At 53.7% G+C, this 22,630-nt stretch overlaps 1 long non-coding RNA gene across 6 annotated transcripts in view; it reads right to left on the bottom strand.

Annotated features, from left to right (window-relative positions):
- The window catches only part of LOC132244618 (uncharacterized), a 55,045-nt gene extending 34,501 nt beyond the window's left edge, over positions 1 to 20,544 (bottom strand). Inside the window, exons 1-4 of one of the 6 annotated variants that reach the window (XR_009456244.1) lie at positions 20,530 to 20,544; positions 9,306 to 9,372; positions 7,648 to 7,883; positions 6,766 to 6,910 (exon numbers count right to left, since the gene is read on the bottom strand). This is a non-coding gene — a long non-coding RNA (uncharacterized LOC132244618). The other 5 variants (XR_009456243.1, XR_009456246.1, XR_009456248.1 and 2 more) reach the window with 5 other exon arrangements.
- Between the last annotated feature and the right edge of the window lie 2,086 nt (positions 20,545 to 22,630).

The following is a 22,630-nucleotide window of genomic DNA, read 5'->3' as shown; positions in this document are numbered from 1 at the left end:
CTCCGCACGGGCCGCCGGGCCCCGCCCGCCCAGCGCTGCCCCGCCCCGGCGGCACCAGCCGCACCTCGGCTTCCCGCTGTCGCGCCGGGACCCGAGGGCGGCCCGGCGGATCCCGCCCAGGCCCCCAGGAAGAGCTCCCGAGACCCAACCGCCCCGCGCTCCTGCCGCCCGCCCCGCGCACCCCGGCCCGGCCGCAGGGCAGTGCGCGCTGGGTCTAGCTCTGCCCCCGGGCCGGGCGGAGGGACCAGGACTACAGACTCTGCCCTCCCCGCCCGCCAGCGCCGTCCTCAGCACGAGGCAGGGGCCGCTGCCACTCGCGGCACACCCCAGCCTCAGGCAGGTACACGGTCCTGCAGCTGACGGCTGCGCAGTCCCCAGGCAGGTCCTACCTGTGAGGAAGCGCTAGCGGGCATCAGGCATCACCGCAGCAGGTGCCGCCTTGTCGTGCAGAGCTGCGCACAGTCTTGTTCTGTGGCCGTGTGCGACAAGCACTCGTTTCCAGCACCCGTCCTGACCCCGGCTTGGCGCTAATGCCATAGCCCCCAAAACCTCTGCGGGTGAGGCACCTAACCCACTCAACCAAGAAGGAGCACCTGGCCCAGGCCCCACTACCCGGGACACAGCTTTAAACCCAACCCCCAGGTGTTGGCACCTGGCTCCTACCACAAACCTTTGCTTCGGGTGTCTGCAGGACGGGGCGAGCTGGAAGGCAAAGGGGAGAGAAACTGCACCAATTCCAGACCTGCTGCCAGTCAGACCCACCACCTCCCACCCCGCAGGGGAGAACGTGCGTGGTGCTGCACTACTGCTTGGGAGACCTTTGAGGTATGATAGGCAAGCTCAGGCTGCAGCTTAGTCTCCTGCCTCTTAGCTGCCTGGGTGGCCACTGTAGCAGGACCTGCCTTTTGCATTTCAAGGGTAATCATCAAGGGAGCCGTAGCTGCGTTATTTCTGTGCCCGTGTCAGCCTGCGAGGTTCTGAGCGCAGACAGGCCGCAGTCTCCTCGGCCGAGGCCCGGCGGTAGCGAGCTGTTTGTAAGAACATGAAATGGGGGAACTCAGAAACCAAAACGGTACTGTGACACTAAGGAACCAAGCAGCAGTATGGGGAGCCCTTGCTGAGCCTCAACTTTGCCAAAGTGCTTTCAGCAGTGCCATGCCGGAGCCTGTCCTCGACCCGACTGCCTGCAGGACAACCCACCCGCTCCGCCCACAGAAAAAGCGTGGAGAACAGGCCGAGGTGTCCACCAGACCCTTCCCAGCAGGCACAACCTTCCCCATTTGCCCAGTCAACAAGAACTGTGCTCAGCTCAATCCTCGTCCTCAGGTCCAGTGCTGAAGCAGCCTCTGCTTGCTGTACAGGGCCCACGTCCATCTTTATACCCTAGCTCTGCTCACTGTGCCTCCAAGACAGGGGAGGACAGGAAGAGGCTCCCCACTTTCCTCCCTGTTGTCTACACCACCAGCCAAAGGGAGCAGAGAGGTTCCTCTGCAAGAGTTTAAAGGGTCACAGCGAGGTAGAGAGAAACGCTGCAAGGCTGCCTGGGGGCAGGGTAAAGGAACAGGAAGGAGGGAGGGAGGGACTCTCTGAGTCAGGGACCAGGATAGTGGGGGTTCTAGAGTGAAAAAGGGCAAGAACCACTGCTTTAAAAGTTGGCCAGGTAGCAGTGAGAGGGGCTTAAGAAAGGCTGTACCTGTGCTCGTGGAGGGAGGGAGGGAGAAGGCAGCAGGAGCCAAGGTAAGCAACATATAGGACTCGGGCACAGCATTCACCTGGCAAAGCTGTGCAACTCCTGCCACTCCTGGTTTAGGAAAGAGCCCCACGTTCCCCAGCCTGGTTGCGTGGCCTTGTGCTGCTATCGCTGCCCACAAACTTTCTCCTGCCGTCCGCTTCTGAAAATGATGGGGAGCATGCACGAACCCAAGCGTGCTTAGCGCTCCCCTCTCATCTTAGAGCAATCTAGGGAAAAAGCTAAGAAATTATTCCAACGCCTCCCTACTTGGGCACTCCTAGCAACGGCAAGGCCAGACTACCCTACAGATGAGCATCTCACTGCTCTGCTCACTTGGAGTTAAGTGCAATCTTTCCTTGCAGGGAAGGGCCGTTCTTTTGCCATTGTGCACCGTTGCTGACGTGACAGGTTGCTCCCCAGCAATTTCCACAGGCTGTGAAAGGACTCAAAAGAAAAAGGCAGGGGCCGAGACCCTGGGGAGGCTGCTTCTGCTGCAGCACAAAGAACAAACAACGCAGTGGCAACAGGCCGCTGGGGATGTCCCTGCTGCTGTCACGATTGGAGTGTGCTGCTCCTTGGTTGAACTGCTACAGGTTAGAACCAGTTTTCTTCACAGGTTGGATCCAGACCACAGGCCATAGGTTTTTTGACCCCTGTTTTACCAGACCAACTGTAAGATGGGCATAGACACAGGCAACCTTTGGGGTATGACAGTACCTTTCCTCAGGATGCTGGGAAGGAAGGACTGAAAAAAGGGACTGTGATGCCTAAAACCTTGCTTCTGTCCGTCCAAACCATGCTGTTAGTGCCACACAAGACATCACAAAATTTCTTGCCTCCCCCATGGTTCCTGGACCTTCACAACAACAACATCACCTGCATACTTAAATCATTTTGTTTCTTTCTTCTGTCACCTGTTTGGAAACTTCCTTTCCTTACTGGGACCTGCCAGATTCTTTGTTGGCAAAGTACATGGGAAAACAAATAATAGTAAGTATCAGAACAGGCATAATGTTTGTAGTACTAACATTACTTACTGAAATTTGCTGAATGAAAGATGCAGGTCTCATCCATGCCTCTTCCTTCCATTCCCTCCCCCCTCCCCCAAACTATCCTGCATGGACATACAAGAAATAAGCTCCTGGGGGGGGGGGGGGGGGGTGTCTCAAAAACAGGGTGCAGTCCCACAATTGAAGCCTGTACTACAAGGCTGTTTGCTTTCTTACCACAGTCCAGAAAACCAAGGTGTCACAGCCCACATTTCCCAAGCAGTGCAGGCTGCTTACAAGGGCCTGCCAACTGCTCCAGGCAGGGTCACTGCCAGCGGCGGCTAGCCCAGCCCTGGGGGAGGCAGGGGGAGACCTGGGCAGTCTGGGGTTGCTGAACCCTCACCCAGCTTTGACCTCTGACCCCCTGAACCTTCCCTCCCTCCTACCTCTTCCCCCAGGCACTTGGCCAAGAAGCCAAGAATACCCCTGCCCCCAACCCTGGCCCTTTAACAATGACAGTCAACAGACAAGCAGTGAAGGAAGGACATGTAGCCTCCTCACCCCCAATCACTGACCAATGCACTAACATGGCCCCCTGCTCACGTCCTTTTCTTTTTCGTGTCCTTGTGATAAGCTACATGTGAGACTTGACAGATTTTGTTGGAATCTGACAGGCCACACTCTGAGCGCTTCCACTGCAGCCTTCAACTTGCAGTCTGGGCTGTCAGCCGGGTATCTTGGCCCCCCTGCCATGCCACTTCCCCTGCTCAGATGGCTCAGGTTTGGACAGGGGAGGTGAGGTCTCACAGGTCTCACCCTGTAAAGCTCAGGAGTGGGGAGCAGAACAATTTTGCTTCCCTTTGTGAGCGACATCTCCAAAGCGTTCCTCCGACAGCTGCGGCTCACACGCGGCACACCCCAGAAATAGCAACACACAGCTGCAAGTCTTCATTGTAAACCCGTGACCACACAGGACTTCTGTGAGGGCCTCCGTGCAACTCCTTAAACCGGTCCTCCAGCACATACAGGAGACAGGGTGGGTACCTGGGGAAAGCACCAGGGAACAGAAGCACTGGCACACAACAGCTCCTGAAATGAGCGACAAGTAAAGAGGCAGGGATGTTACGAAGATGGTGATGAGAAAGGGGAAGGAAGGCTATGGGCAGATTCCCCTCGGTGCAAACTGAAAATATGGTCAGGGCCTGACAGACCACGCTCAATATTGCAAACTACACACCTACCAGAAGCCTAACTTAAGAATGACACGTGCTTAAGCTGGCATACAAGCAATAGGCCGTGAGCCTACACTTACATCCCAAGGAATGGCCAAAAACAGTGGAATAAGATTCTGTTTCTCAAGACTTTGATACCAGACAAGACCAAGAGCGAGTAGCTGCTTTCTGGAACGGTGGGAAACAGCAGCTACGAGCAGCAACTGGCATTTGGTTTTGTGACCCTGTTACAAGTTAAAATAGGTCTAAATGGCAGAGGCTAACAAACACAAGGCAAGGAGGAGCATTCCCAGGCAGGCCGGGAAAGAGACGAGCAGGTTTAAAATTAGGTTTAAACAAAAGGGAAACTACAAAGACCTTTGCAAAAGTGGAGACAACCTCCTGTCAGCCTCCTCCTCCCTCCTGCATCTCCCCCAGCCGGTAGACTGGGCAATCTGTATTGTGGTGTGACAAGTCACTAGGTAGGCATAGCACAAAGGGTTTATATTCTTATGCCTCGAGGTGTGATCAATAAAAGTGCATGTTCTACCCCTGTCTCTAGCTGCTTTATCCAAGGTGGAGGGTTATAATCCTTTACATGCCAAGAGCATCAATGGCAAGTGTCATAGCATCTTCACTTCACGTACAAAAAGGGTAATTGGCAGGGACCTGGGTTTTGCATTCACCAGGGAAAAATGCAGTAAAACCCAGTTTGTCACCTTAAGGACCCCGACCCAGTAATGACTCTGAAAATCATGTACAGCTTGGCCCTACTCGCAAAAGTTAACATACTGAATAATAATGCTAACTGCATAATGCAAGACAACGCAATGTCATGGCCAGGCCATCTAAGAAAGAATTATGAAGTCTCTTCCATCTTATCGGGCTACATTCAGGATGATTTCACGCAGACTCTTAGTTGTCTGGCGTGTAACCGTACGAAACGTCTATCCTCAATTAATTAGCACGATAAATATCTCTTTTCCGACTAAGTCGCGTTTATATGCCGAAACACATTCTCCATATGTAATAGCTGCCTCCTCCTGATTTAGTATGTTTTTCCTAGCGGTTAATCGGTTTCTCGATACATTCCAAAATGAATAACCTCTCGTCACCGAAGAAGCTAACTCGTTCGCATTAGAAATGTCTGATAACCGGTAATCGGCAGGTTTTTCCTGTCAGTTACTGTTTGGGACTCCGTCTTGATTTACGCAACTAAAAGAATGCTTTGAAGATGCTAAAGTAAAGGGATAAAAAGTAAAACGGCACACAGCACACACACGCTTCAGGAGTGAAAAACATCTCTCTGACATGGCTTGCCAATACGCCCAACTTACTCTACAGGGTGAAGAGAAACAGACCGCCTCTTTGTCGCCTGTTTGGCGAGAAATCGTCACCTTACGGCTAATTACTGGACTTAGATTTGGTTTGGATTCGCCCGACTTGATCTTAAATACTTGTAGTAAATAAAGCCTTTCCGTCGCTCCTCGAACCGAGTGTCGTGTCAATCCCTGGGCTAGTCCGGAAACCTAGGTTTTTATTTGACGACACCCAGCCCCCCAGATTTTCTCCTCTAAAGGGGAACAGCGTGACCAGTGGTGGGATTCTCCTTGCAGGCTGCCAGACTTCCATCCTGCAAGGTGCTCAGGGGAACAGGAGGAGGGGTCACAAAGGGGTGCTATGTGCATGTGACCATGTACACAGGTACATGCCTGCCCACAGGCTGGAGAGTGGGTCCCCACATGTAAGTCAGGTGTGGCGGGAGGAGGCGAATTGAGGCCCCCATAAATGAGGAGTGAGGGACTTGGGCAGGGCTGGGGCTGCTGCCCAGCTGTGCCCACGCATGGGGCCTGGTGCTGCCAAGCACAGCTACAGGGCCTAGGTGAGGAGCGGGCAGGGGGGGCTTGACTGCCTGGCACTGCACACTCCTGAGGCAGATGGGGTGCACATGCCCCCAATTTATGCACACTGGGGGCAGGATTCCCATTGCAGGCTTGGTCTTCCAACCCTGCTGACCTCTCTGCAAAGCCTCTGTGGCCCAGTGGGCGAGAGCTGGCACAGGAGGGCAATATAGGGCACAGAAGCTCAGTGCCACCACCGTGACCCCTACAGTACCGCAGCAAGTTGCCCCCTGCCGGCCAGAGAGCACTGGGGGTGGCAGCACAGAGTTCTTCCCCTTGCTGCTGCTGGGTGGGCACAGGGTGCCTCACCATGATAGCGTGGGACTTGCAGGGGCGGCAACAATCTTCCCTGCCCATCCCTGCTCTCTACTTCCATGCTGGGTCCTGCCCACTGGGCTCCAGAAACCCCAGGGGAAGGGCAACAGAGTGAAGTGCCCAAGCCCACAGCAGATAGCATGCATGCACCCTGCACAGGCTCTACTCAGGCTGTGCCATCCATGAAAGTGGGAGCTGTGCTCCGCTCCCCACTCAGGCCACAGCAGCTGCCGCCTGACACATCCAGGACCCTGATCCAGTAACCCTGGCAGCTGGGAGGGGGTGCAGAATGTGGCTGTGGGTGGGAACTGAGGGGCACTGCCAGGGCCCAAGGGACCGTGCTTGGCAACTGAGGGGCACTGGCAGGCTAGGGGGCCATGGGTGGAGAGTGACGAGTACAGGAACGGCCACGGGGTTGTGCACTGGTAAGATTCCAAGTGGATTTAACATTGGAAACATATCAATAAAACAGTGTTCAACCAATCCCTATATATGTGGCATTTCCTTTTGGTCGTGAAAAAAGGTGGATTTGGGGGGCTATTCAGAGATTTTGTGATTTGTTTTTTCTTCTGAGAAAAGCAGGATCCCTGGTAATAAGTAAAGGAATGGATACTTACCTAGAATGTTGTCTTAACCTGCAAAACTGTCCACACCATAACAGAACTGTAGGCTTGTCTGTCAAAAGACTGAACAGTACCTGGTTCTCCATAACGTGCGTGACTGATTAAAAACACCCTCTACGTCCATCACGCACAGCTGAAACTGTATAAAGAAAAGTCATCTCATAAACTCCAAGCGATTTCAGGGCCGAGCAACAAGAGCCCCAAATGGGACACTGGATATGCTGAGATCAGCCAAGGAAATCCAGGCTGAAATGCTACTGGCTAAAAGGTAAAAAAAAAAAAACAAAACCAAAAAACCTATTCCACCCCAACTCATACTCTCAGAAAAAATATCTGGCAATTTTAACTGGAATGATTATACTTAGTGGACAAACGAGGCCCCTCGATGCAGAACCATAATCTGTCGCTGCTAAAGTACAAAGTGTCTGCTCGAGTCTAAGGTGAGGATTTTTAGGGAGTCCCGAACACTCCGCGCCCTTCTTCTGCTACGCTACGTTTCTCCTCCTTCCCAATACTCTGATCCCAGAAGCTGTTCAGTCTGAAACACCATGAGTAGCATGTGAGAGAAGTCTTGAGGGAGTTGAGATATATAGGTCAGTAATCACGTGCGATGCTAACGAGGCAACCTCCGGAAAGACGAAGGGTCCCAGGCCTCGCCTGTTTCCCTGCCCTCCGCTCTATTGGCCGAGCGCTCCTTACCTCAGACAAACAGGGTGGAATACAGAAATTTCAACCTGAACTCTATAAAACCCCCGCACAAAAGGTAGAGATGCGGGATTCTGGAACCGCCCTCAAACCTGGGGGATGGATTGCAAGGGGCTGTGGCACCTTCCCGCCTGGTACCGTGTATGCCTACGCATTCTTTGCTTTACGTACCTGCTGTCAGCAGAAGTGACTGACTATTAATATCTTGATAGACCGGTGTACATTTTTTTGAAGGAACTTGCTCCAGCTTATCTTCTACTTCTCCAGAGCCATCCGGGGTGTAACGTGTGCATCTGCACGCACAAAATACTGCCGACAGGCCAGATCCAGCACGGGGAGAGACGTTGTCTGTTCCTCGGTCCCGCCTGGCCCGGGCACTGTCCAGCCTGTGGCACATCGTGCCGTCCCTGTGAATACAGCAGGACTGTGGCTGGACTGCCCTTCTAGGCAGCCTGGACAGCAGTGGCTCCTTCCAGCTGTCACTGCCACTGGCCCCAGCACCGTGCTACTGGCAGGTTCCCACATGTACAGCCCCGATCCCGCCCCACCCCGCCCCAGCTCTGGACTTAGCCCAGTGGAGGAGACCAGCTGGACCCGCGTGCACAGCCCCGACCCTGCTCTGGACTCACCCACCCACGCTGACCAAACGGCACCAGCAGCAGAAGGCGAGCAGAAGCTGCTGCTCGGTGAACAAGAAAAACTGTTCCTCCCCTGCTGCTGGGTCCTTTTTTCCTGCGGCCGCTCATAGCTTGCACCCGTGCTGCCCTGCATCTCCTCTGCACTGCCGCTGCTGCCCCAGCAGTGATGGTGGCAGAGGCGCAGCAGGGCAACCTGGGTGCAGGCGCCAGGTAGCTGTAGCAAGAACAGCCGAGCCACTCCAAGAGGGAGGGGCCATTTTTCTCTCGCGCCAAGCAGCAGCTTCTGCCCGACCGCTGCCAGTACTCAATGTGGGTGGGCGGTCTGGAGCAGGAGCAATGCGGGCAAGGGTTGGAGCTGTGCACGCAGGTTGTGACTGGTCCACTCTGGCTGGGGTGAGTCCAGAGCAGGCGTGGGGCAGGCTGGGATTGGAGCTGGGATTGTCCACTGTTGGTAGTGGCAGGGATGAGCCGTAGAGCCCGCAAGCTTGGCACAATTGGGGCTCAGGCAGACGGGGGTGTTGACTGCCCTGCTGCAAGTCCCCAAAACTGCCTGTGTGGCCCACAAGTCCAAATAGTTGCCCACCCCTGGCTGACACCAATGTCCACCATATATAGGAGACAATGCTACTGCTGCACAGCCAGAGGAAGAGGGACTAGGAAACAAACAGAAAACTTAAAGCTGAGAGAAGCAAAGAGCGGGGGGCAAAGGAGTACTCTCCCCACTTCCCCTACAACTCTCGAAAGGAAGTTGAAAAAAGTGGTGCAGGCCTGCTGCAGACTGGGACAGGACAAGGGATTTCATGGGAAGCCTTCCGAGGAAGAATGAGACTAGGAGAGGCTGGCAGAGGCTGTCAGGTAGGACAAGGTCACAGGGCCTGGATACTGGGCACATAAGGTTCAGTGGCTAACAAGTGCTGAAGCCTGCAGACATCGAAGTGCTCAACACCTCATCCTGGCACAGGAAGGGAGAATACAAAGGCTGTGGGGTCTGGGCCACCGGGATCCTGCGAGCCAAGGGGCAGGTCATTGCTTTTGGAGGGTGCTACCAGCAGTTAGAGGCAAGAGCTGCAGTCAGTGGAGGTGTTACCATAGGAGCACGACACGCAGATGATGCACCTCCAGGTAGAAGCCTAAGCAGCTGCGGGTGCATTTTGCCCGATGAGAGTGTTTAAGGCAGAAACTCATACTCACCTGTTACCCGTGGTGCCTTGGATATTTCCAAGTCTCACTTCTTTCACGCTGCAGCTCGTCGCTGACACTGCTTCCATGAACAGGTGCACAAGGAGCGGTTGGAAAGAAAGGGAAGACCCACGTTAGACCGTTTCATTGGAGTGAGAAGACACGCACCATTAACCGCACCGCAGCGGATGAAATGACCCCCGTGGGCCAGCCCAGCACATTCCCGTTCAGACTTATCAAATGACCACACACACACAAACACACACACACACACACACACACACACACACACACACACACAAAAATCACGCTTTTCTACACACACTACTACAAAAAGGGTTTCCAAATCACCATGCATTTTCCCTCATGGAACATAACCATATTTCCATATGCTTACCCCAGCGCCACACAATTTTCCACAGGTCGCACAAAACAGTTCCCAAATCACCCTAAAGTTACCACACCATTTTCTAAAAATTAAATTACCATATTTCCACGCAAAACCCCTATAGTTCCAAACAAATGTCCTATATACCACAAGGTCCTAAATTCCACCACAAAAATCACATTTCCAAACATTTCCAGGAAAAAGTTCCCAAAGCACCACAGAACTCTCCCAATACCACCACATATCCCCAAACGCTTCTGCAAAAAGACTTCCATATCGCAACACAAAATGACCAACCTCCCACCCAAAACACAAAACAAAACACCCTACTACACTGCCAGAAAAAAGGTTTTAAAATCAGGGCCAGTTTTTGACATGGAAACCACCACGTGTCCAAACACAGGTGCACACACGCCCGCAAAAGTGTTTCCAACCCCTGCCCACTATTTCCCTCACACAACGCAAGCATATTTCCACGCTTACCCAGTCACCACAAACTATTCCACACGTCCCACAACACACAAGTTCCACAAAAACGGTTCCTAAATCATCCTAATATTTATTACCAGGCCATTTTCCACACACAAGAAATCACCAGATATTTCCACTCACATTTCCACATACACCTGCCAGATCACCAGTTTTCCACGCAAAAAAAAAAAAAAAAAATCACTTTTCCACAACAAATCCTTTTTCACCACACACCATCATGTCTTCCACAAAAAAGCACATTTCCACAGACACGCTCCCCAGTCCCCACAGAATTCTCCCAATACCATGTTTCCCCACACCTTTCCACCAACGCATCACCAAATTACCACAAAATGACTCGCCTCCCACCAAACAAATCAGCACTTCCAGATAAAAAGGGGGTTCTCAAATCACCACACAGAACAAACTGTTTTCCACACAAAAGTCACCACATGCCCTCAAAAAAGGTTTCCAAATCCCCACACCGTTTCCTCCACGCATCATAACCATATTCCCATGCACACACATTTCCACAGCTCCCACGAACATCAGTTACACAAACAGTTCCCAAATTACCCTAAAACTACCACACCATTTTCCACTGGCATAATCGCCACATTTCCACAGACATCTCCACAGAGTTCCTAAATCACCAGTTTTCCACACAAAAGTCACATTTTCCAAGAAACAAGGTCCTTTAGTACCACACACCATCACCAGGTTTTCACAACATTTTAACACTTCCACACACTCCCCCAATAAACGTCCCAAATCCCCACAGACCTCTCCCGACGTCACAAAATATCTCCAAATATTTCCACAAAAACGCCTCCAACTCGCCACAAAAGATGTCCGGTTTTCCACACGCAAACCACCACAAGCCCACACACGAGCCCACAAAAAGGGTTTCCAAATCCCCAGACCATTTCCCCTCACACAACACAGCCGTATTTCCATACAGTGAACCAATCTCCATACAATTTGCCACAGGTCCCACAACACGCCAGTCGCACAAAGTTCCCAAATCACCCTAAAATTACCACACCACTTCCACACAAAATCACCAGATTTCCACACACATTTCCACAAAGTTCCCAAACCATCACGTTTCCACAAAAAATAGCAGTATTTCCAAACAAGGCACTATATCACCACACACCATGACCAAATAAATTCCCCCCCAGTCACATTTCCACAATTTCCAAATACAGGTCCCAACTCCTCACACACTTCTCCCAATACCACCATATTTCACACTTCCACAAAACACCTCCAAATCGCCACACTAAATGACCAACTTCCCACCAAAAAGATCATCACACTGCCACAAAAAATGTTTCCCAAGCCCCCCACACAAAACGGGCAACATGAAAACCACCCGGCGCTCACACAGCTCCACGCCACTGCTCACGGGCACATTTCCACCCCCGCCCGCCCAACACGACCGAGACACCCCCTCCCCCGGGTCCGTCCGGCGCCGGGGCCTGCCCGCCCGCACCGCGCTGCCCCGCCGCGCAACGAGGCCGCACCAGGCGCCCCAGGAGAGCGGCGGCTCCGACCCCGTGCGGGGGGCGCGGGGCGAGCAGCGCGCCCAGGGCCAAGCGGAGCGGGGCGGAGCAGCGTCCCGCCAGCACCAGCTCGAGGAGGAAGGGGCCGAGCTGCGGCACCGCGCACAGAACACCCGCCCTCCCCGCCCGTGGCCATGGGGGATCCCGCCTGCAGCGCTGATGCCTCCGCTGGGCAAGCGGCTGCCTGACAGCCCCGAGGGCCGCGCACAGCACCCCGGTCTGCTCTGCCCCGAGCCAGCCTTGCAGACGGCCCCACACGTGCCGGCTCAGAGCTGCCCCTCGTGTCCAGAGCGCACGGCAGCGCCGGAGCCCGGGTGCTGCTGCGGAGCGTGCCCGCCACCCACCGGGCTCTGACTGACACCGGGAACCGCGTGTCCACCCCACGCCTGATAACGCTGCAGGCCCTGGCTCCCACGTGCTGCTCTAATGACGAGGCATCCTGCTTTTCCCAGATTAAAAAAAAAAAAAAGGCAAAAGTCTCTGATAAATAACCCCACTAATTCTCAAATAAAAACACCAGAATGCCTGATTAAAATGAAAGGCCCCTCAACTCCCCCCTCCCCCCCCCAGCTCTACCAGAGGGGGCCCTCAGCTGCCAGCACTATGGGGCCAGGGACCCGTGTCCACGGCGCCCTGCCCTGCAGGAGACAGCAGCTGCTGCAGCAGACCAAAGCCCAGCTCCCCCCACCCACTGCCTGCCTGCTGCGGGCTCAGGCTGGGTGGTGTGGTGGGAGAAACCTCCCTAAGGTCCGTGGTCTAGCTGTAATTTGATTGACAGACAACGAGCAAAGACCATCAAGCCAGCAAAAGGCAAAGTGGCCCCCCCTCAAGGGTGAGGCGATCTTTTATACTTCTTACAACAAAGCAAGACTATATGGTTAACAAAAAGCAATACTTGGGGCGGTGCTCTACAAATCTTTGTAACAGCATATTTCTATTAAACTGAACTAGCACTTTTAAAAGCTAAAACGTAAGTAACAGTACCATTAGCAAAACCTTACACAGTAGTAGATACTTCTCAAGGACGCAACTAGCGTGCCCAGAACAATGGTTTCTCTGTCTTATCTTACTTCTTGCTGTAGCTGACTTTTTTTGCACAGAGACACAGATTCACTTTTTAACTCAGAAAATGCTTGGTACAGTTAAAATGATTACATGACACAAGCAAAGGCCTAGCTATCATTCTGCCTTGTGGTCAGCGGCATTGCTAGGCCACAGGTCATGCCTTGTATTCAGCTGTAAAGCTAATACTTCTTAATAATCCAAATTATTGTAAACTTAACAGTATGCTATCAGAAAACTATTCTATTTCAGGGTAATAACAAACCTGCGCACTACAGTGGGGGGGTTCCCCACAGCTGTGCGCATTCCCGAGGGGCAGCGGGAACCCGTGCCCACAATCCTGTGTGCAGGGCAGGGGCAGGCTGCCCACTGCAGACTCGGGCTCCCTCCCTGCTGCCCTCGCCCCGGGGCCTCTGCAGCCCAACAGGTGCAACCCGTTGCTTTCGGGAACAGTGGGACCACATCCCCAGCCCACACAGCACCAGTGAGGGACACAACCGCATGCCACCGTGCACTTAGGGGACGCGTTGCCCCGCTCCCCCACCAAACCCAGCCCTGGATCACCTGTTCACCCACCTGAGTTGCATTTGGGACTGATCTTTTCCGTGGGGACAAGGCTGCGGGTCAGGAGTGAGGGCAACAGAAGACAAGCAGAGGCTGCAGGCTGGGAGTCAGGGGCACCAAAGCATCCCACAAGCACGGGCTGGTGGGCAGCAGCACAGAGCACCCCCAGCACCAGGCTCCTCCCGCACTAGCCAGAAGCACAGGGACCCCCCCCCCCAGTTCCCTGCCTTGCACTAGGACGCTGCCACAGACCTGCATGCAGCCCTCACCTGGTCTGGAACACATCTCCAACACCCGTGCATCCTGGTCCCTGCTCCTTTGTAGTTCAAACCCAACAATACCATAAAGTCCTCCCCTGTCTCTACGCTCAGGTGACTGGGCCTGCACAGGCAGTGTTATGTCACCCAGGGGGAAACCTGCACCCACACCCCATGGGCATGAAAGAAAAATGGTTGCACTGCCCAGGCACCTACATGAACCGCACCCCCCCAAGTGTTTCCCAGGAAGCTCACAGAGGACAACACAGTGCGATTCCCTCACCTCTGTGCCTTACCCCATACACCTTCTACTGCTGCAGACCTGGAGGCACTTTGCAAGGCGCTCTGTACAGCAGTTTCAGCTTAACTCCATAGAAAAATTGCTCCTTCTTAAGGGCAACTGTGCACCCCCTTACATCACCTTCCCACGTACAAAGGAGGCAGTGGCTACGCAGCAGAAGCACAGACAGAGGAGGAGAGAGGGGAAAAAAGGGCCCTGAGACAAACAGCTTCAGGCTGAAACAAGTAAAGAGTATGCAGGCATAAAACTCTCTTCCCCACCTCCCTTGCAACTCTCCACGTGCGGCTGGGAAATACCGGTGGAGCCAACCTGCAGACTGTGATGGGACAAGGGATTTCATGGGAGGCCTTCAGGGGAAGGGTGAGACAGAGGCTGACAGAAACATTAGGGTCACGGGCTCCGTGGTGTTGGCCACAGGAGGACGAGAGGTTAATATGTGCTGAAGCTGCCAGAGTTCCAAGTGCTCGACACCTAATCCAGACACCGAGAGGTACAGCAGCAAGTCTCTGGGTCTGAGCCACTAGTATCAGCCTGGCCCAGGGGCAGGCCATTGCTTTTGCAAGGCTCTCCTAGTAGTTGGGAAGCAACAGCTGCAGCCGCTGGAGGTGTTAGCTTTGGATGCTTGCGAGCGAACGACGTGTGTCCGGTCAGAAGCCGAGGCAACTGCTGGAGTGCTGCGTTCCCTGACCGCGTCCGAGGCGGGAACGCGCAGGCACCTGCTGCCAGGGCTGGCTCGGATGTTTCCGAGAGACCGGTGCGGGCCCCAAACGCTTGTTTCTCAGTGGCTTGCGCAGGGACCCGCTGCGGATGCGACAGACGTCGGGGGCCCTTCTACTCCGGGCCTTTTGGTGCCGAATGTCACGCTGCGCCTCCTCGCCGATAAGCTGGTTCCAAGGACAGGAGCGCAAGGACTAGCCTGTGAGAAAGGGCAGACGCACATCAGACGCTTTCACGCAAGGTAAAATGCTCACGCTGTTAACCCCAGCACAAACAGCGATAAGATGACCCTGCTGCCAGCCTCGGCCATTTGCAAGGTGCCTAGGCTGAGCCGCACTTATGCTGTTAAGCGCAAGGGCCAAGGCTTTGTTCTGAGTAACCGCAGCGTGAACCTTTGCAGTTGTGACAACTAACTTGGGCAGCAAGTAAAGGAAACCATCAAACACAATTAAACAAAGCACAAGGCCTAAAAGAAGCTAACAGACCATACATAAATGATCCCTATACGGTATATCATAGGTTTATCTTTAGCTAGCATTGTGGCAATTGATGTCACTAAATATACTGTATGTTATTTTCTATAATAGATATACTTTTGCCCTCCTCTGAACTCTCACAAGGTTGTCCGCATCCCTCTTGAAGTGTGGCATCCAAAACCGGACAGAGTACTCCGACTGCAGCTTGACCAATGTCGCATAGAGGGTAAGTATCACCTCCCTAGACCCGTTTATCCCGCACCTGCGAACGCACGATAAAATACGGTTAGCTTTACCAATCGCTTTGTCACGTTGACAACTCACTTTCGTCTCGGTGTCACCAATGACTCCGAGATCCCTTTCCGCTGCTCTGATGCCGAGAAAGCCCTCTCGCAGCCTGTAAGCGTGCCGATGATTCCTTCTCCCTAGGTGCAGCACTTTGCGCTTGTCTTTGTTCAACTGCATCCTATTCTGGTCTGCCCATTTTTCCAACCTGTCCAGGTCCCCACAGATTTGGTCCCAACCCTCTAGTGCACTGGCTGTCAAACTTTGTTTTGCGTGGACCGCTTGAAAATTGCCGAGGGTCTCGGCAGACCGCTTAATCTCCGTCGCCGGAAAAAAAATAATCAACTGCAGGGCCAAATGCAGAGATTCTCAATTGTTCTGCAACCTTTCTGAGGACCACCTACATGGAGCTTGTGGACCAGCGCTGGTCCAGAGACCGCAGTTTGAGGACCTCTGCTTTAGCATGTTAACATTACCCATAAATTTGGTATCATCTGCATATTTGGACAGAGTGCTTTCCACACCCTCATCCAAGTGACTGATGAAGACATTAAACAGCACAGGTCCAAGGACCGAGCCTTGTCAGACTCCACTGCTCACATCTTTCCAGGTTGATACCAACTTCTCTAGGTATGACACTGAGCCATTTTGCCACCTGATTGTGTAATCATCTGCGTGACAGCGGCTCAGTTTATTAATGACATCAGAATGAGATACCATGTTGAAGGCCTTCTTAAAATGCAAGTAGATGACATCTACCTCAAGTCCTGTGTCTAAGCATTCTGTGACCTGGTCATAAAAAGAAACAAGGTTAGTCAGGCAGGATCTACCTGTTATGAATATGTGCTCACTGACCTTCAGCATCCCCCCACTTTCCAGGACTCCCACAAAATTGATCCTTAATGTTTTCAAAGGTTTTCCTCAGAATAGAAGTGAGACTAACTGGTGTCTAGTTACCCGGCTCCTCCTTTCCCTTCTTAAAGATAGGAACCGCATTGGCCCTTTTCCAGCCCTCTGGGACCTGACCCGAGTGCCACGAGTGCTCAAACAGCCATGCCGGGGCTCTCCTACGATGCTGCCAAATCCTTCGGCACCCTTGGATGAAGGTCACGTGGCTCTGCTGGCTTAAACACATCCAGACTTTCCAAGTGCCTCTTCACCAAGTTGGCACAAACACTTGGTGGGCTGGTGTCCCTTTTATGCCTGTCTAGCATCCAACTGGGAGATCTGTACTGATCCATGTTCAGGAATACAGAAGCAAAAAACTCACTGAAGAGCTCAGCCTTGCCCTGCCCACCCCACCTATCACTATTTGCCCTAGTTTGTCCTGTAGGGTTCCTGTGCTACCACGCACCTTCTTTTTACTCCTTATACACCTAAAGAAAGACTTTTTAGTTGTTTTTTATTTTTGTTGCCAGCCCAAGTTCCATTTCTGCTTGACCCTTTCTAACTGCCCCCCTGCAAGTGCGGGCCAAGTAGGTATACTCCACCTTGATAGATCTCACATGCTTCCACCATCTATATGCCTCTTTTTTGCCCCTAGGTTTTCCTGCATTTCCCTGTTCAGCCAAGAGGGTTTCTTGGCCCCTTTTTCCCCTCTCCTGTGCAATGGGATCATCTTCTTCTACATCTGTAGGATTGCTCCCTTTAGGAACAACTGCCCTTCCTGGACTCCAATCTCACCAATGCTCCTGTTCTTCAGCGCCTCACTAACTAATCTCCTGACCACACTGAAGTCTAGCACTCCTACCCTACTGGTTATCTTTCCCACCCAGTGCCAGATAGTGAATCCAATCAATGGAGGGTCACTGTCCCCTAGGTTACCTTGTGTCAGTCGACCCCCTACCAGGTCATCCCCTGTACCCAGCACCGAGTCCAGTAAGAGGTCCCTAGTGGGACCACATACCTCCCGTGCGAGATGAAGATGCTCTTTGTAACAGTTAACAAGTAATAAGCCTGCATTTACATCACAAGTAATGGCCTGAGAAAGTACAATAAGAATCTGTTTCTCCAGCCTTCAATACCAGACAAGACCAAAGATGAGTAACTGCTTCCTGAAAAGGTGGGAAAAAAGCAGCTTAAAACACCAACTGATTTTTGGTTTTGTGAACCTTTGTAAATTAAAAATCGGTCTAGACAGCAGAGTAAAAGAAACAAAACAGGACAAGGAGCATTCCCAGGTGGGCAGGGAAAGAGATGAGCAGTGCTCTTCCCTTCCGGAGTTGTATTTTTTCCAAGGACACGGGCCCCCGCTCATTGACATCTCCCAAGTCCGCGGGAAAACGGATTCGCTCCCATTCCCAAACTTCCAGTGACGCCAATCTGCTTGACACGTATCGGAATATCCATTTAAAAAACAAAGCAAAAACCACACGTAAACATTCGATGTGAACAGAGGAAAGCTTTAAAAGACATTTGCAAAGTGGAGACAATCTGCTGTTAGCCTCCTCCTCCCTCCTGCACAGGTGAGAATCTGTATACCACACATCTCAAACTCCCCTGAAGTTGAATTGATGTCCTGCGGTGCTTCCTGAACAACAACAGGTTTTTTAATTTCTTTTTCTGCTTAAAAAATGAAAGTGTGGTGCTTTGCAACCTGCTCTCTAGACAGGTTTCAGCATCAGCATAGAAAAGGGGAGCGAGGGGCACTGGCCTTGAGGGGGGGAGGGAAAACGCCATGGGCAGGGCACCAGCATATTATGGCTGCTCAGCGCCACAAATCCGTGGTGTGGGGAGACAGCTGCAGGGAGACGGACAGTTTTACAACAGTAGTCCTCCTTCCAGATACTCTGCTCCTAAAACCTGTTCCATATGAAACACCATGAGTAGCATGGGCAGATGTGGCCCATGGAGGGACTCAGTCTGCCCCTTGGCAGGTACCTCAATCCTGTCTTGCCCAATCACTGTCTAGCCTCTGGTGCATCCCGCTGCCTCTGGGCATGCAGCGGGGTGCGCCTGAACTGCCTCCCCAGGCTGCGCAGGCAAAGAAAGCTGCTTTCAGTTTCTGCCGCCACTGCCCCAAACCCAAGCTACTGGCAGGGACCCACACGCACAGCTCCAACTCCATCCAGCCAGTGCCCGCTCAGGACTAGGCCGGGCAGAGTGGACGAGCACCAGCCCAGCCAGAACCTGTGCACACGGCCCAAACCCCAAACTGCACGGCGCCTCCTCTACGTGTGCCCACCCACGCTGAGCAGCGGCCGTAGCTGCCAGAGGTGAACGCAAGCTCGTGCTCGGCACAAGGGACAAGTGGCCCCACACCTTTCACAGCTACCAGGCTCTTCTGGCTGCAACCGCTACGAGCCTGAGGCTGGGCTGCCCTACGGTTCCTTTGCACAGCCGTCACGGCCCTGCCGCACGGCCCGGAAGCAGCAGCGATGGCAGTGGAGACAAGCCCCAGGGCAGCCCACGTGTAGACTCTGCACAGCCGCAGGAAGAAGGGACCGGCCACCGTGACGAGGAGGAGTCATGTTTCCGCCATGTCGAGCAACAGTTACTGCCGCTGCTCAGTGTGCACGGGTTGTCTGGAGCAGGGGCACAGCGGGCCAGGGTTATGCACACAGGTTCCATCTGGTCAACTTTGTCCAGGGAGTCCAGAGAAGGTGCAGGGCGGGCTGGGGGTCGGGGCTTACGCTGGGCACTGTTGGCAGTACGGGGAGGAGCCGTAGGGCACGCGGGACCTGGGCTATTCGGGATTGGCATCGCTGACCGGCCCACGTCACCTCCCCAGTACCGCCTCCGTGGCCCACAGGCCCAAAGAGCTGCCGGCCCCTGCCTTACGCCAACATCCTGCATATGCGCAAGACACAGGCACCACAGAGGAGGGGAGAAAAGGACAACTGAAATACATAAACACCTTAAAGCTGACAGAAGCAAACAGCAGGGGGCAAGGAAGCACCACCCCTACCCTACAACTCTCTAAAGCAAGCTGGAAAACATTGGTGCAGGCCTGCTGCACACTGGGACAGAAGACGGGATTTCATGGGAAGCCTTCCGAGGAAGGATGAGACTAGGAGAGGCGGACAGAGGCTGTCAGGTAGGACAAGGTCACAGGGGCTGGGTGTTGCGCACATAAGGAGGAGTGGCTAACAAGTGCTGAAGACTGCAGAGATCAAAGGGCTCAACACCTCCCCCAGGCACAGGGGAAGAGAATACAAAGTCTGTGGGGTCTGGGCCCCCAGTATTCTGCAAGTCAAGGGGCAAGCCATTGCTTTTTGAGGGTGCTACAAGCAGTTGGAGGCAAGAGCTGCAGTCAGTGGAGGTGTTCCCGTTGGAGCAGGGCACGTGAATGACGTGCCTCCAGGCAGAAGCCTAGGCAACTGCTGGTGCGTTCTGTCCGCTTGGCGTGTCGAAGCAGGAACACGTACTCACCTGTGGTGCTTTGGCTGTTTCCAAGGGACCGCCACACCCGTCTCGGTACCCAGAATGACCCTTGCAGACATGACAGCTCCTGGGGGCCCTTCTGCCCCAAGTAACACTTCTGTCACACTGCAGCTCACCACTGATATGCTGGTGCCAAGGACAGGTGCATGAGGAGAGCCTCAGAGAAAGGGCACACCCACGTTAGACCGTTTCACACGAGTGAAAACGCACACGCCGTTAACCGCGCTGCAGTGGATAAGACGACCGCCGTGGGCTGACCCAGCACATTTCCATTAAGGGTACCCAAATCACTACACAAATATCATCACTTATCTATACACATTCCTACAAAAAAGGTTTCCAAATCCCCAGAAAATTTCCCTGACACAACCTGACCGTATTTCCATATGCTTGCCCAATTGCCACGCAATTTTCCCACACATCCCACAACAAACCAGTCCCCTAAAAACCCTCCCAACTCACCCTAAAATTACCACACCATCTCTCTAAACACATTTCTACCAACTACTAGAGTAACCAGCTTTAAATACAGAGCCACTGTGTTTTCAAGGAAAGGAGCTATCATCACACACAATTCCCAGTTTCCCACAGCAAAAAACACATTTCCACATACATCCAGAAAAAAGGTCCCAAATCCCCAGATTTCCCCCAAATCTCCATATTTCCCCAAACATTTCCACAGAAACGCCCCAAATCACCACACTAAATGACCAACTTCCCACCCACAAAATCACCGCACTGCCAGAAAAAGGTTCCCAACTCACGTTTCCACACAGGACACAACCTCCACAGACACCCCCGGGTCCTGCCCCTGCCGCTGCGGAACGACGCCGGGCCGGGCGCCCCAGGACAGCGGCGACGAGCAGCGGGGCCAGACGCAGGCGGCGCGGGGCAGCGTCCCGCCTGCACCGGCTCCGCGGCTCCCGGGCTGCGGCACCGCGCACCCCGCACGTGCCCCGCTCCCACGCGGGTTACAAACCCAAGGTCCCCGCCCCCCCGCCGCACCAGGGTTCGAAGGAGAGCGCGCTCGGTGCTGCCCCCGGTGGCTCACGCCGGGCACTGCGGGAGGGGGGGGGGAACGGCTCCTGAGGACGGCTCAGTGCTGCTCTCCTGTGGTCACGCCGGGCATTGCAGCCAGCGGACAAGGACAGGGACAAAAGTGGCTCCACGTGCCCTCCTGTCCCTGCAGCCGGGCGCGAAGCCGGGACACAACGGCGGGGAGGGGGCAACCGCTCAGTACTGCCGCGGGGCTCCCGTATATATTCTACACAGAGCACACGCACTGTATACACATCTGCACACGCATCCCACCTCCACGCATTTCTGTCGTGACAAGGACGTAGAATACGAATAATACCGGCAATTCTTCGTCCCCCCGCACCGGGCTCAACATGGTACTTATGTTAAAACAAGGATCCCCACTCTCCACTAGAACAGATGTCATGCAGTTCTTACTGAACAACCTTTTTTCATTTTTAATTAACTTTAAAACAGGGAAACACCATGCAAACCTTGCTAGGAACGACACACCTCAGAAAGGAGCCCACAGGCAGCATCAGATCATATGCAGGGCCAGCGGCCTTCGGCCAAAAAACCACCACCCGCCCTGCCAGCGCAAACGGAGCCGCTGAAGATCAGAGTCGGACCAATCAGCACGCAGTTGGGTCTACTCCTCCTACCAAACCCAACAGCCAATCAGACTGCGGAGAAGGAGACTTCCTCCTGGACCCGCCTCCACCGGCAAAGGCCAATCAAAGCGAGGAAGGGCGGAGTCTCCGAGACCCCGCCCATACAGCTCTTCCACCCAATCGCGGCTCGCCTCAAGGCGGCCAACGGGAACACGCGCCTCTGATGCAGGCCCTGCCGCGCGCTCCAGGACACGCCCCCAGCCCCGGCTCCTCTGGTGATCGCTGGCGGGAGCCGCACGCGGGACTGACCTTTTCCGTGGGCACAAGAACGGGGAGCGGGGGCTGCGGGTCAGCAGTGACGGCATCGTAAGACAAGCGGAGACGAAGAGCTGGGAGTCAAGGGCGTTAAAGCATCTCACTAGGATGGGCTGCGGGGGCGGCAGCAAGGGGCATCCCCAGCACCAGGCTCCTCCCCCACAAGCCAGAAGCACAGGGACCCCCAGTGCCCTGCCCCAGACATGTATGAAACCCCTCACTGGTTTGTAACCCAACTCGGACCAGTGCATCCTGGTCCCTGCTCCTTTGCATTTCAAACCCAACCATACCATACAGTTCCCCCTGGCTCTGTGCTCAGGTGACTGCGCCTGTACAGGCAGTGTCATGTCACCCAGGGGGAAACCTGCACCCAAACCTCATGGGCTAAAGCTCAGGCATGGAAGAATGGTTGTACTGTGACCCGCTCGACCGCCTGCAACAAAGTGTTTCCCTGGGATCCCACAGAAGGCAACACAGAGCCATCCCCTCACCTCTAACCCTTACCCCATTCGCCTTCCACTGCTGCAGATGTGTAGGCATTTTCCTAATACTCTACAGGGGTGCACACCATACCTACGGTATATGTTTGAATTACACACATGAATCTGTAGTTATATACAAACATAATGATATGTGCATACCTCTAGTTCCCTTTTAGATAGAGACACCCGCAATGAAACAGTAATAGGATTACTATGTTCATTACGGCATGTATTCTGCGCACGCGCGCACACACACGCACACGCACACACACGCACTGTATACACATACGCACACACCTCTGTTACATACACTGCTGTAGTAACAAGTCAGTAGTCAACGAATAATACCGACGCTTGAAACCCCTGTTTTCAACATGGTACTTATTTGACAGCAAGGATCTCCAACTCTCCACGTCAATAAGGGTTTTCAAAATTTCTTT

This window comes from Alligator mississippiensis, chromosome 13, assembly GCF_030867095.1.
Source record: "Alligator mississippiensis isolate rAllMis1 chromosome 13, rAllMis1, whole genome shotgun sequence".
In the NCBI taxonomy this organism is placed as follows: Eukaryota; Metazoa; Chordata; order Crocodylia; family Alligatoridae; genus Alligator; species Alligator mississippiensis.
Note: the sequence above shows the minus strand (reverse complement) of the source record. Positions and strands in the feature narration are given on the sequence as shown.